The sequence below is a fragment of the Euleptes europaea genome, chromosome 10, assembly GCF_029931775.1.
Source record: "Euleptes europaea isolate rEulEur1 chromosome 10, rEulEur1.hap1, whole genome shotgun sequence".
NCBI lineage: Eukaryota > Metazoa > Chordata > Lepidosauria > Squamata > Sphaerodactylidae > Euleptes > Euleptes europaea.
In genome coordinates this window covers 23,862,240-23,872,231 of record NC_079321.1, presented here as the reverse complement: position 1 = coordinate 23,872,231, position 9,992 = coordinate 23,862,240, and positions in this window count along the sequence as shown.

Genomic DNA, 9,992 nt, shown 5'->3' with positions numbered 1-9,992 from the left:
ATATAGGTAAGTTGCCTGTATCTCACGGTATGATTTACGAATGGCCAGCTTAATCCCCATCCACGACAACCAAATGATTTTTATGGACCTTCCCCCCCTGCCTTCCCCAAGATGTAGACCATAGGGAGAAATTAAAACAGTGTAATAGAGTAGATGAGCTAGTAAACTGTCTGAATCTTAAAATAAACAAACCCTGATTCACTTAACTTCATGTCAGGATGACATGTCATCCTAAATATCTCCTGCCTCCAAGGTCTGGCAAGTACCACTCAATTGTAATTTTCTGGCACGATCGCAAGAGCAGTTCAGCTGTACAATAACAGTCTCACTCCTTTTCCGATTTGATATACTTGCTTTCTGGTTTGCAATATAGGACCAACTTGTCCTTTTAGACAGAACTCCGTCTTCATTCCTCCACCCCAATTCTCCCGTTGGTTTTTAGTGGCATAAGAACATAAGAAAGGCCATGCTGGATCAGACCAAGGTCCATCAAGTCCAGCAGTTTGTTCACACAGTGGCTAACCAGGTGCCTCTAGGAAGCCCACAAACAAGACAACTGCAGCAGCATTATCCTGCCTGTGTTCCAAAGCACCTAATATAATAAGCCATGCTCCTCTGATCCTGGAGAGAGTAGGTATGCATCATGACTAGTATTCATTATGACTAATAGCCATGGATACCCCTTCCTTCATGAACATGTCCACTCCCTTCTTAAGCCTTTTGTCTGTTTTGAATCTCGCACCCTTCAGCAGATGACCCCTTGTTCTAGTATTATGAGAGAGGGAGAAAAGCTTCTCCCTATCCATTCTCTCCACACCATGCATATACACCTCTATCGTGTCTCTACTTAACTGCCTTCTTTCTGAGCTAAACAGCCCTAAGCAGTAGCTCCTGTAGTGTAAAACTTCGGAGACCCTGTATAGATAATGAACCAATAACTGAAGTCCAATGATTAAGCTTGCCAGAACTCCCACAGACCAGCTCCCATTGCCACCTGCTTCTTGGAGTGGCAGTGGGAGAAATTTTTTTTAAAGCAGCAGAGTTGCTGGAAACTCTGTGGTAAAACCAAAGTTTCCAGCCTCACTTTGGCACTTCCAGGATGTACCCAGAGGTGGCTGGCCTTGCACCCACTCCCCATGTCCCTGCCCCCAACCTTCCCAGCAGTTACCAGGCTGAGCCTGTCAACCCTACCAGTGATGCACATTAGCATACAATTTTGCCAAATGGAGAAAACTGAAAACAGGGATCAAACTTTTCTCCCTTTTAGAAGAGTTGAGTAGAAAGACCTGTCAAATCCTTTTAAAAGGTAATGGGGTATCTTGTGTAACTTACTTTAATGCTAGTTTTCTGGATTTTTATCTGTTCTCCACAGAACTACCAGAAGGAGTTGGGTACTGTGACAGAGAGAACATGTATTTAGCCATTTCAATTTCAGGCCTATACCAACAATGGAGCTTGTATGTGGGCAATAATCCTCTGAATGAGGCCACTGCCCTCTCAAATGGATATCGGATCACCACAAGCAATGCTCATCTAGTGCTGCAAGTGCCTCTTTTTGCTGTTGGGATTATCTATGAGGTATACAATTAACTCTAAGACATAAGCGTGGTGCAGTGGTTATGAGTGGTGGACTCTAATCTGCTGAGCTGGGTTGGTTTCCCCAGATGAAGCCTGCAGGGCGACCTTGGGCTAGTCACAGTTCTCTCTGAACTCTCTCAGCCCCACCCACCTCACATGATGTCTGTAGTGGGGAAAAGAAGAAGGGAAGGAGATTTACAATTTGATTCTCCTTAAAAGGTAGAGAAAATCAGCATGTAAAAACCATCTCTCCACTTTTTCTCCTTAAAAGGTAGAGAAAACCAGCATGTAAAAACCAGCTCCCCCTTTCTTGCTCTTGCTTTCTTCCTTTCTTCTAAAGCTTGCATCTCAGTAGGGAAGCTAGTAGCCAAAGCAGGATATACTACAATCAATGTAACTTAAGGTTGCCATCCCTTTAGTGGGATGGAGCCTGGGGAGGGCAGGGTTTGATTGGGGAAAGACCTCAGTAGTGTACAATGCCTCAGAGTCCTCTCATCAAAACAGCCATTTTCTCCAAAGGAACTGATCTCTGTACTCCGGAGATCAGTTGTAAATCTAGGAGATCTACAGGCCGCTACAACTGAGATGGTTTGCTTTTACACCATTCTCTTGTTGTACTATTTGAACAGTGTTGGGTTAGATAACCCAAGCTTGATCAGAGACCTTTTATTATTGCCATAGCACTACAAGAATAATAGTTAATAAACGGGTTTGGATCAAGATGAAATGTGTGTCACTTTCTATAAGAGAAGCTGATTAAAACTAATAATAGGAAGGAAATAACCAAGTAATGGAAGCTAGTTGTTGCTCAGTGGCTAGCTGTAGACTGTGGGCTGAAGTAGGGTTGGAACTGTTCTTCTGCTCTTCTTTTTCTCGTTCTGCTTTCTGTGTCTGAGGAGGCATGTTAAATTATTAATATCAATCAATATTATCATTTATGAAAATCTGAACAGACAAGCCAGATCATTTTACAAACTTGAGAAAAGCCCCAGGTTTGAACTTGCAGTGCCATGGTTAATTTCTGGATGAACTTGGGCCAGTCACACACTCTCAGCCTAACCTACTTCACAAGGTTGTTGTTGTTGTGAGGATAACATAAAAGAGAGGAGAATGATAAGCTGCTATGAGTTCCCATTGTGAAGAAAGGCAGGATATAAATGAAGAGGGGAGGCAGATAAATGTAGGTTGCTTGGCCAGAGGAGAGAAGGAAGCAAAGAAGAAGGAATAGTGTGGATACTGGGGAAGTGGGGTGCTCCTCTGCAATTGTTCCCAGTAGAATTGCCAACTCCAGATTGGGAAATTCCTGGGGATTTTGGAGGCGGAGCATGGGTAGGGCAGAGTTGGGAGATGTGGGGGAACTCAGCAGGGTTGTGATACTGTCCTTGTGGATCCCTGACTTGTCTAAATGATTAAAAATGCCACTCATAGTTCTCATCTGTCACGATCTTGGTACTGTCCCTACTTCTTTAGAGTTGCACATGTTGAATTGCCCCAGTTTGCAAGTCTTAACATGAATGGCTCCAAATGCTTAATTCACTGCTTAGGGTTCAAGGAGACATAAATGAGCAGTCAGACTAAATCTCATCCATTTCTCTCCTTCTTCAAGGTGGTATCTCTTGAAAGAATTCAAGCTCGATTTGACCTTGCTCTGAGGAAAACCAAAACTATGGAGACGTTGGATATCTTCTCTGTGCGATGCAGTTATCACGCCTCAGAATTTATAGGTGAACTGTATTCCACCTTAAATCTAAAAAATTGATTATGAGGGAGAGGGGTCTTTTGACTAGGGTTCTTCTTTTTACCTTTTTTTTTTTAGTGTGTTACCCTAATGGAACGGTAGCAGTATCTGCTTTCATGAAGACTGTTCCATCCATTGACATGGGCAAAACAAGACTGAAGGATATTGCCTGCAAGCCTGAAGAGTTTACCAAGGAACAAGCCTTCTTTCAGTTCCATGTTTCTAGTTGTGGGACCTCACTGAGGGTAAGTGTGGCGAGGAAGGAGAAACTGAAAATCAAACACCTTCTGTCAGATTAGACCTGACATTATTTTCCCCAATACAGTTTGAAGGTGAGCATCTTGTTTATGAAAATGAAATATCCTTTGAAAAAGAGACGCTCCCAGCCCAAGGACCACCGATGATCACAAGAGATCCAGAATACAGGTAGAAGTAACCAGAATTGTGTTAGTGTCTTCCTTTTAAAAGTGGCTACAAACTAAAAAGCCCTCTTTATTGCAGACTAACCATCTTGTGCTACTACCCTACCAAAGAGATGCTCATGCAAAGTGCTTCGGTCTATGGCTCCTCACCTTCTAATGCTTATCCTCCTTTTGGCTATGGTACAATGATGGTTAGGTCCAACACTGTAGGTAGGCAATCGGGTTGCAAGCAAAAACCTGAAAATATGTAGTCACATTCTGCATAGCAAGAACATGATGCTTAAAGAACCATTTAAATCATTTTCAGGATCTAGAAGAGCCAGACAAGTTCTGAATGTTGTTTTAAATATCTTCAAAGGTAAGATTTCTTTGGGGAGGGGTGGATACTAAGCAGTCTTTAAATAATAAATTTTATTTGCGGCTAATATGCCAGATAAAACAGAAACTGCAGTCTTTAAAAAGGTAAAGGTCCCCTGTGCAAGCACCAGGTCATTCCTGACCCATGGGGTGACGTCACATCCCGACGTTTACTAGGCAGACTTTTTGTTTACGGGGTGGTTTGCCAGTGCCTTCCCCAATCAACTTCCCTTTACCCCCAGCAAGCTGGGTACTCATTTTACTGACCTCAGAAGGATGGAATGCTGAGTCAACCTTGAGCAGGCTACCTGAAACCGACTTCCGTTGGGATCGAACTCAGGTCATGAGCAGAGCTTGGACTGCAGTACTGCAGCTTACCACTCTGCGCCACGGGACTCCTCCAAGCAGTCTTTACCATTCTGAAAATCTTTCTCTCTTCCCCACCTCCAGATAAATCCTTCACTGAACACTATGAGCCACATTCAACAGTTGTCAGGTATCCATGGGAACCTATATTTCTTGAAGCTGAACTAAAAACTGAGGTACCTGATGTTTGGATGAATTTGGACAGCTGCTGGATGTCTGAGTCAAAAGAGTTCACCAGCATGCCTCAGTGGAACATTGTTGTGGATGGGTAAGTAGCTGGAGCTGTTATATAACTTTGGTCAGGATGGAGGAAGTTGTTCATTAATGACATCAATCTCTCCCAAATAGGTGTAAGAACAAAAACAATGGGTTGGTGTTGGACTTCTACCCAGTAATTAAAAATCATAGAGTGAAACATCCCAATCACTTCAAAAGAGTGGGAATACAGATGCTCACTCCTCCGAGGAAGGTAAGATGAACTGATGAAACTGTTGACTAGAAAATACACTCCCATAGCCTAAGTGTGACCTCCATAGCTAAAGAAATATGTAGCTCTCCTCAGTGTGTTGGTTGTCCATTATAATAGAAGCTTCCTTTAAAAGTTGACACCATTCTCAAATGGTACTGTTAACCATACAAACAAGTTCAGAGGGAAGTGATAGATGGGTGGTGTTATGCTTCAGGATTCCATTCTACATGATGCAAATCTCTTCTGCAATCCAACACTTGGTGCTTATGGTGGAAAGAGTGTATGTGAGATGCTGCAGTGCTAACAAAGCCAAGGCAAATGCCACAGGTCTGTCAGATGAGAAAAGACACCTAAATATTTTTACCTGCACTCCACTTGCAAAGTTCTGAAGCAAGCCCTTAACCAGAATGTTTCCTTTTCAGGGCCAGATTAAAACATGCTGATGGCCTAGGATATGTCAACTTTAAGAGGCACCATAGCATTACCAAAAAAAGAAAGAAAGAAAGAAAAAACCCACGCAGAAATTATTCCAACATTAAAATGTAGTAGCAAAAAAAAGTGAGAGGTTCCTCATATTATCATATTAAGGAGCCCCGTAGTGCAGAGTGGTAAGCTGCAGTACTGCAGTCAAAAGCTCTGCTCACGACCTGAGTTCGATCCCACCAGAAGTTGGTTTGAGGTAGCTGGCTCAAGGTTCACTCATTCTTCCATCCTTCCAAGGTCGGTAAAATGTGTACCCAGCTTGCTGGGGGTAAAGTGTAGAGGACTGAGGAAGGCAATGGCAAAGCACCCTGTAAACACAGTCTGCATAGTAAATGTCAGAATGTGATGTCACCCCCATGGGTCAGTAATGACCCGGTGCTTGCACAGGGGACTATCTTTACTTACTTTACTTTTACATAATCTCAGACCCTAAATAGTAGTTTTCTTGTACATTAATCAGCTCTGTTCCCTTGGGAAGAGAGTGCAATGGAGACTTCGAACACTTTCGTAGAATTTGCTGTGTTTGCAAATATATGAGCAGAGGCACTCCTACAGGGCAGACGAACTACCCCACATCAGATCCCCAGGAGATCATGAATCCCCCAAGAGGCTTACGGCAACTCGCAGCAGAAGCCTCTTGTCTCTTTTTTCCAGCATCTAATGCTGCATTTTCTTTCTATGCAGACACCCGTTTGACCTTTCCCTCTAGTGAGGTAGGCAGCTCCCTTCTTCTGGTCCTGATGGGCACTTGGCCAGAACCATATCCTGACACTTGAAAGCAATATTTATGAACTTGAAGCAAAGCCATTCCTTTTATCAGAAGCTCTGATGCCTTCAGGCAGGCCCCCTTTTAAGCCAAGCCTATAAAGCCGTTGGTAAACCTCAAGACCATTACGGTATAATGGGCTTCTGCTTACAATTTTTCTTAACAAAGCCCTAATGACAAAAAACACTTTGTCTCCCTCACCCCAGGTCTACTTCCACTGCACAGTGACTGTTGGCATTTGTCTTCATGTTCCTGGTAATGCCCTTTCCTGTAGAGGGCAGTGTCCATCCCAGAGGAGACCTGGTAGGTATGGCACTGAATGCAATCTGTTTATGGGACTCTGATATTTTGGTGAGCCATTTTAAGCCAACTCAAATCTTGTGTGTGTTACGTGCCGTCAAGTTGCTTCTGACTCATGGCAACCCTATGAATCAAAGTCCTCCAAAATTCCTGTCTTTGACAGCCTTGCTCAGATCTTGCAAATTGAGGGATGTGACTTCCTTTATTGAGTCAATCCATCTCTTGTTGGGTCTTTTCTTGCTGCCCTTAACTTTTCCTAGCATGATGGTCTTTTCCAGTGACTCTTGTCTTCTCATAATGTGACCAAAGTACAATAGCCTCAGTTTAGTCATTTTAGCTTCTAGGGTCAGTTCAGGCTTGATTTCATCTGTAACCTACTGATTTGTTTTTTTGGCAGTACATGGTATCCATAATGCTCTCCTCCAGCACCACATTTCAGAGGAATCTACTTTCTTCCTATCTGCTTTCTACTATCTACTTTCTTCAACTCAAATCTTACCTCACCATTTAAAATACTATATTGGGAGGCAACCAGCTCTTGTTAAATTGCTCATCTTTTAAATGCTAGGAATAGTTCTAATTATTTTTTCTTCATGCTTTAGATTGGCATTCTGAACCCCATCATATCCTCCATGGTTATGTCATGAGCGGGCCGGTCTTCTTCATTCACATATGAAAAAAATAGAGTTGGGCAGGCCAAGAAAATTGGGTAGGTGTCCTGGGCTGAAAGAACAAGACTGACCAATGTTGCTAGAGGAAAGTGTCTGCAGTCATGAGCAGCCCATTCCTGGCCCCCTATTCAGAAACTTCCTGGCTGCTATAGAGGGGGGGACAGCCTTTTTAAAAAGTAAAAACATGAAAAAAGGGGGAAATGCCCCATAGCGAACAGCGAGGCTGCTCCACTGAAAAAGGTGGCACAGCCCCACTGCCGCTCAAGGGGGCATTCCCGGAGCGAAAGGGGCTAGGAAGCTGACTGTCAGCTCCACCCCTTGGAAAACCCCCCCCCCCATGCTGGTGCGGCCTGCCACTTCCGGGATTTAGGTCCCAGTGTGGTGGCTACAGCGGAGGCCCACGCCGTGCCCAGACACTGCCATTTGTGCTACCTGGGATGGTGTAAGTTGCTCATTATCCCAAGTTAAATGAGCACTTACGCCAGCGCAGGGTGACACCAGCTCCTATGTTTTGCCTCTTCCCCTCAGGAATGCACTCTAAGTCTCGTAAGAGAGGCCTACAGTGTACACAGAGGATTACTTTTAAAGTGATGTTTTCCTGGCTCTAGCAGCAGATCTTCCATGCAGCCCCACTGCTTGGTGCTGTTTGGAGTGAACATTTGCAAGCTGCTACTTGCATTCTTGTGCCTAGAAAACCTGAAAGGTCCTGTCACTCAACAAAGCCAGTTATCGTTTGCTCTAATGATCACTGGATTGTAGGACAAAATGCACAGACGATCAAATCTGCATAGGACATAACATTGCTTTGTGGGTCTTAAAAACCAACTAAATACTTCTGTTTTCTTTTAGATGAAGCTGTACCAACTAAATTGCCGTGAAGGATCTCTGGGTTCATTGTACTAAGCTGGAAAGGCTTAAAAAGAGCACTTTTATATTTAACTGCCTGTGACAAAAGCTTCAAAAATACAATAAAAAACTGGGAAATGCAAATTGGAAGTGGTCTTCTCTGACAACTTAACAACCATTTCTCAAATAGCAAGTCTGTATTTGAGAGAGATCTGAGCAGAAGGCTGTTTGCCCTTCTCTACACAGCTAACATCAGTGGGAGCCAGCAAGATGAAGAAGAAGTTGGTTTTTATATGCCCACTTTCTCTACCGCTTAAGGAAGAATCAAACCAGCTTACAATCACGTTCCCTTTCCCTCCTCCCAGCAGACACCCTGTGAGGTAGGTGGGGCTAAGAGAGCTCTAAGAGAGCTGTGACTAGCCCAAGGTTACCCAGCTGGCTTCATGTTAGAGGAGTGAGGAAACCAACCTGGTTCACCAGATTAGCGTCCATCACTCGTGGAGGTGTGGGGAATCAAACCCTGTTCTCCAAATCAGAGTCCACTGCTCCAAACCACCGCTCTTAACCACTATACCATGTTGGCTCTCAAGGGGCATAAGTGTTCAGTTTCTGGGGATGCCAATTTGATCCTGGTATATATCTTGCTGGTTTAAAGCCTGTGCAAGGAGCTTCTTGGTTAAATTACGCTCGTCGCTCAGCCTTGCCTGTCTTTGAGGAACAAATGAGAACGTGTAAAGGCTTCTAGTTCCTTACTAGTAAAAAAAAAAAGGTTTGTATCAACAGGCAAAAAAATTTCTTCTCCCTAGTATGATATCCACTCAGCTGGACTTGACACTTTGGGAAATGTCCAGTGTTCAGCTAGTGAAATTTTTATATAGCAATAAAAGGTTTAATACTCCATGTACTTGGAGCGTGTGTTATTCCCCGAGCCCTGAGTCCAGTCTCGATGGTTGATGGTGGTCAAGCAGCTGTCTCTTGACACTCAGTGCCAGCTATGAAATGGGGGCCACGCGACCTCAGGGAAAACAAAGAATTATGTCATGCAATGAACCACTTTTAAGAGTCCAGCAAAATCACCCGAGTATTTCTTTTTTCATGGTTTTCATATAATGCGGATCAGATAGAAAGGAAATGAGACTCCAGCCCCCCCAGAAGAACAAAATCCTTGCCAACGGGAGAGATGCGTGAAAGGCTCTGGCAACGAGGCAGATACCTTCTACCTATAGCTTTAGTGTTAGAAATCCTAGGGGAAGGTTATGAAAATTACTCATGTCTGAAGCGCTCCTAGCCAAGGTAATCTGCCAGCCCCTCCGCACTAGCAACAGCCCATCTGTTGGATTTACTTGTGCGGCTCCAGGCAGCGAAAGGCAGTGCCAGAATTGCCTCATGTGTCAGTGTGGGTAGCCTGGGGGGGGGTAATCCTCATACCAAGTTACCACATCCTCTTATAACTTTCTGAAGCCCTATTGTCCGCCGTGGACTTATCTCACAATTTTTTAGAATTGGCTACAGAAACAAAAAGCTTTGCATTTCAGGGTCTCCCCATGGGTCTCCTTCTATCTTTCTTCCACCAAAACCTGAACTTCCAAGGCAAAAGACCTGGATTTGGCTGTATTTTCTGTCTAATGCCATGGCTGCAAATGTTGTATAATATGAATCATCTTAAAATTCTGGCACCATCCTTTTCACATGGTGCTTACTCTTCATGCATGTGCTTGCAATCAAAATCCTTGCCCCCCTCAATTTTCATTTGTCCAGTACCTCAGAACAGAAACATATGGCTATTGTATTAGCTATCATAATCCAATTCCATTAGTATTTCAGGATGGCTAGATATTATACTGAGGGGTTGGAGATAGAACATTCCTCGTTTCCTAAAAGCAGCCCTGAAATTAAAAACAACCACAGAATGGTCATCCGGTGCAGCTTTTGTTTCCTATGCATGGTATGATTTTGGGATGTCCTACAAGTTGGAACTGTACACTCCAGTGGTTGA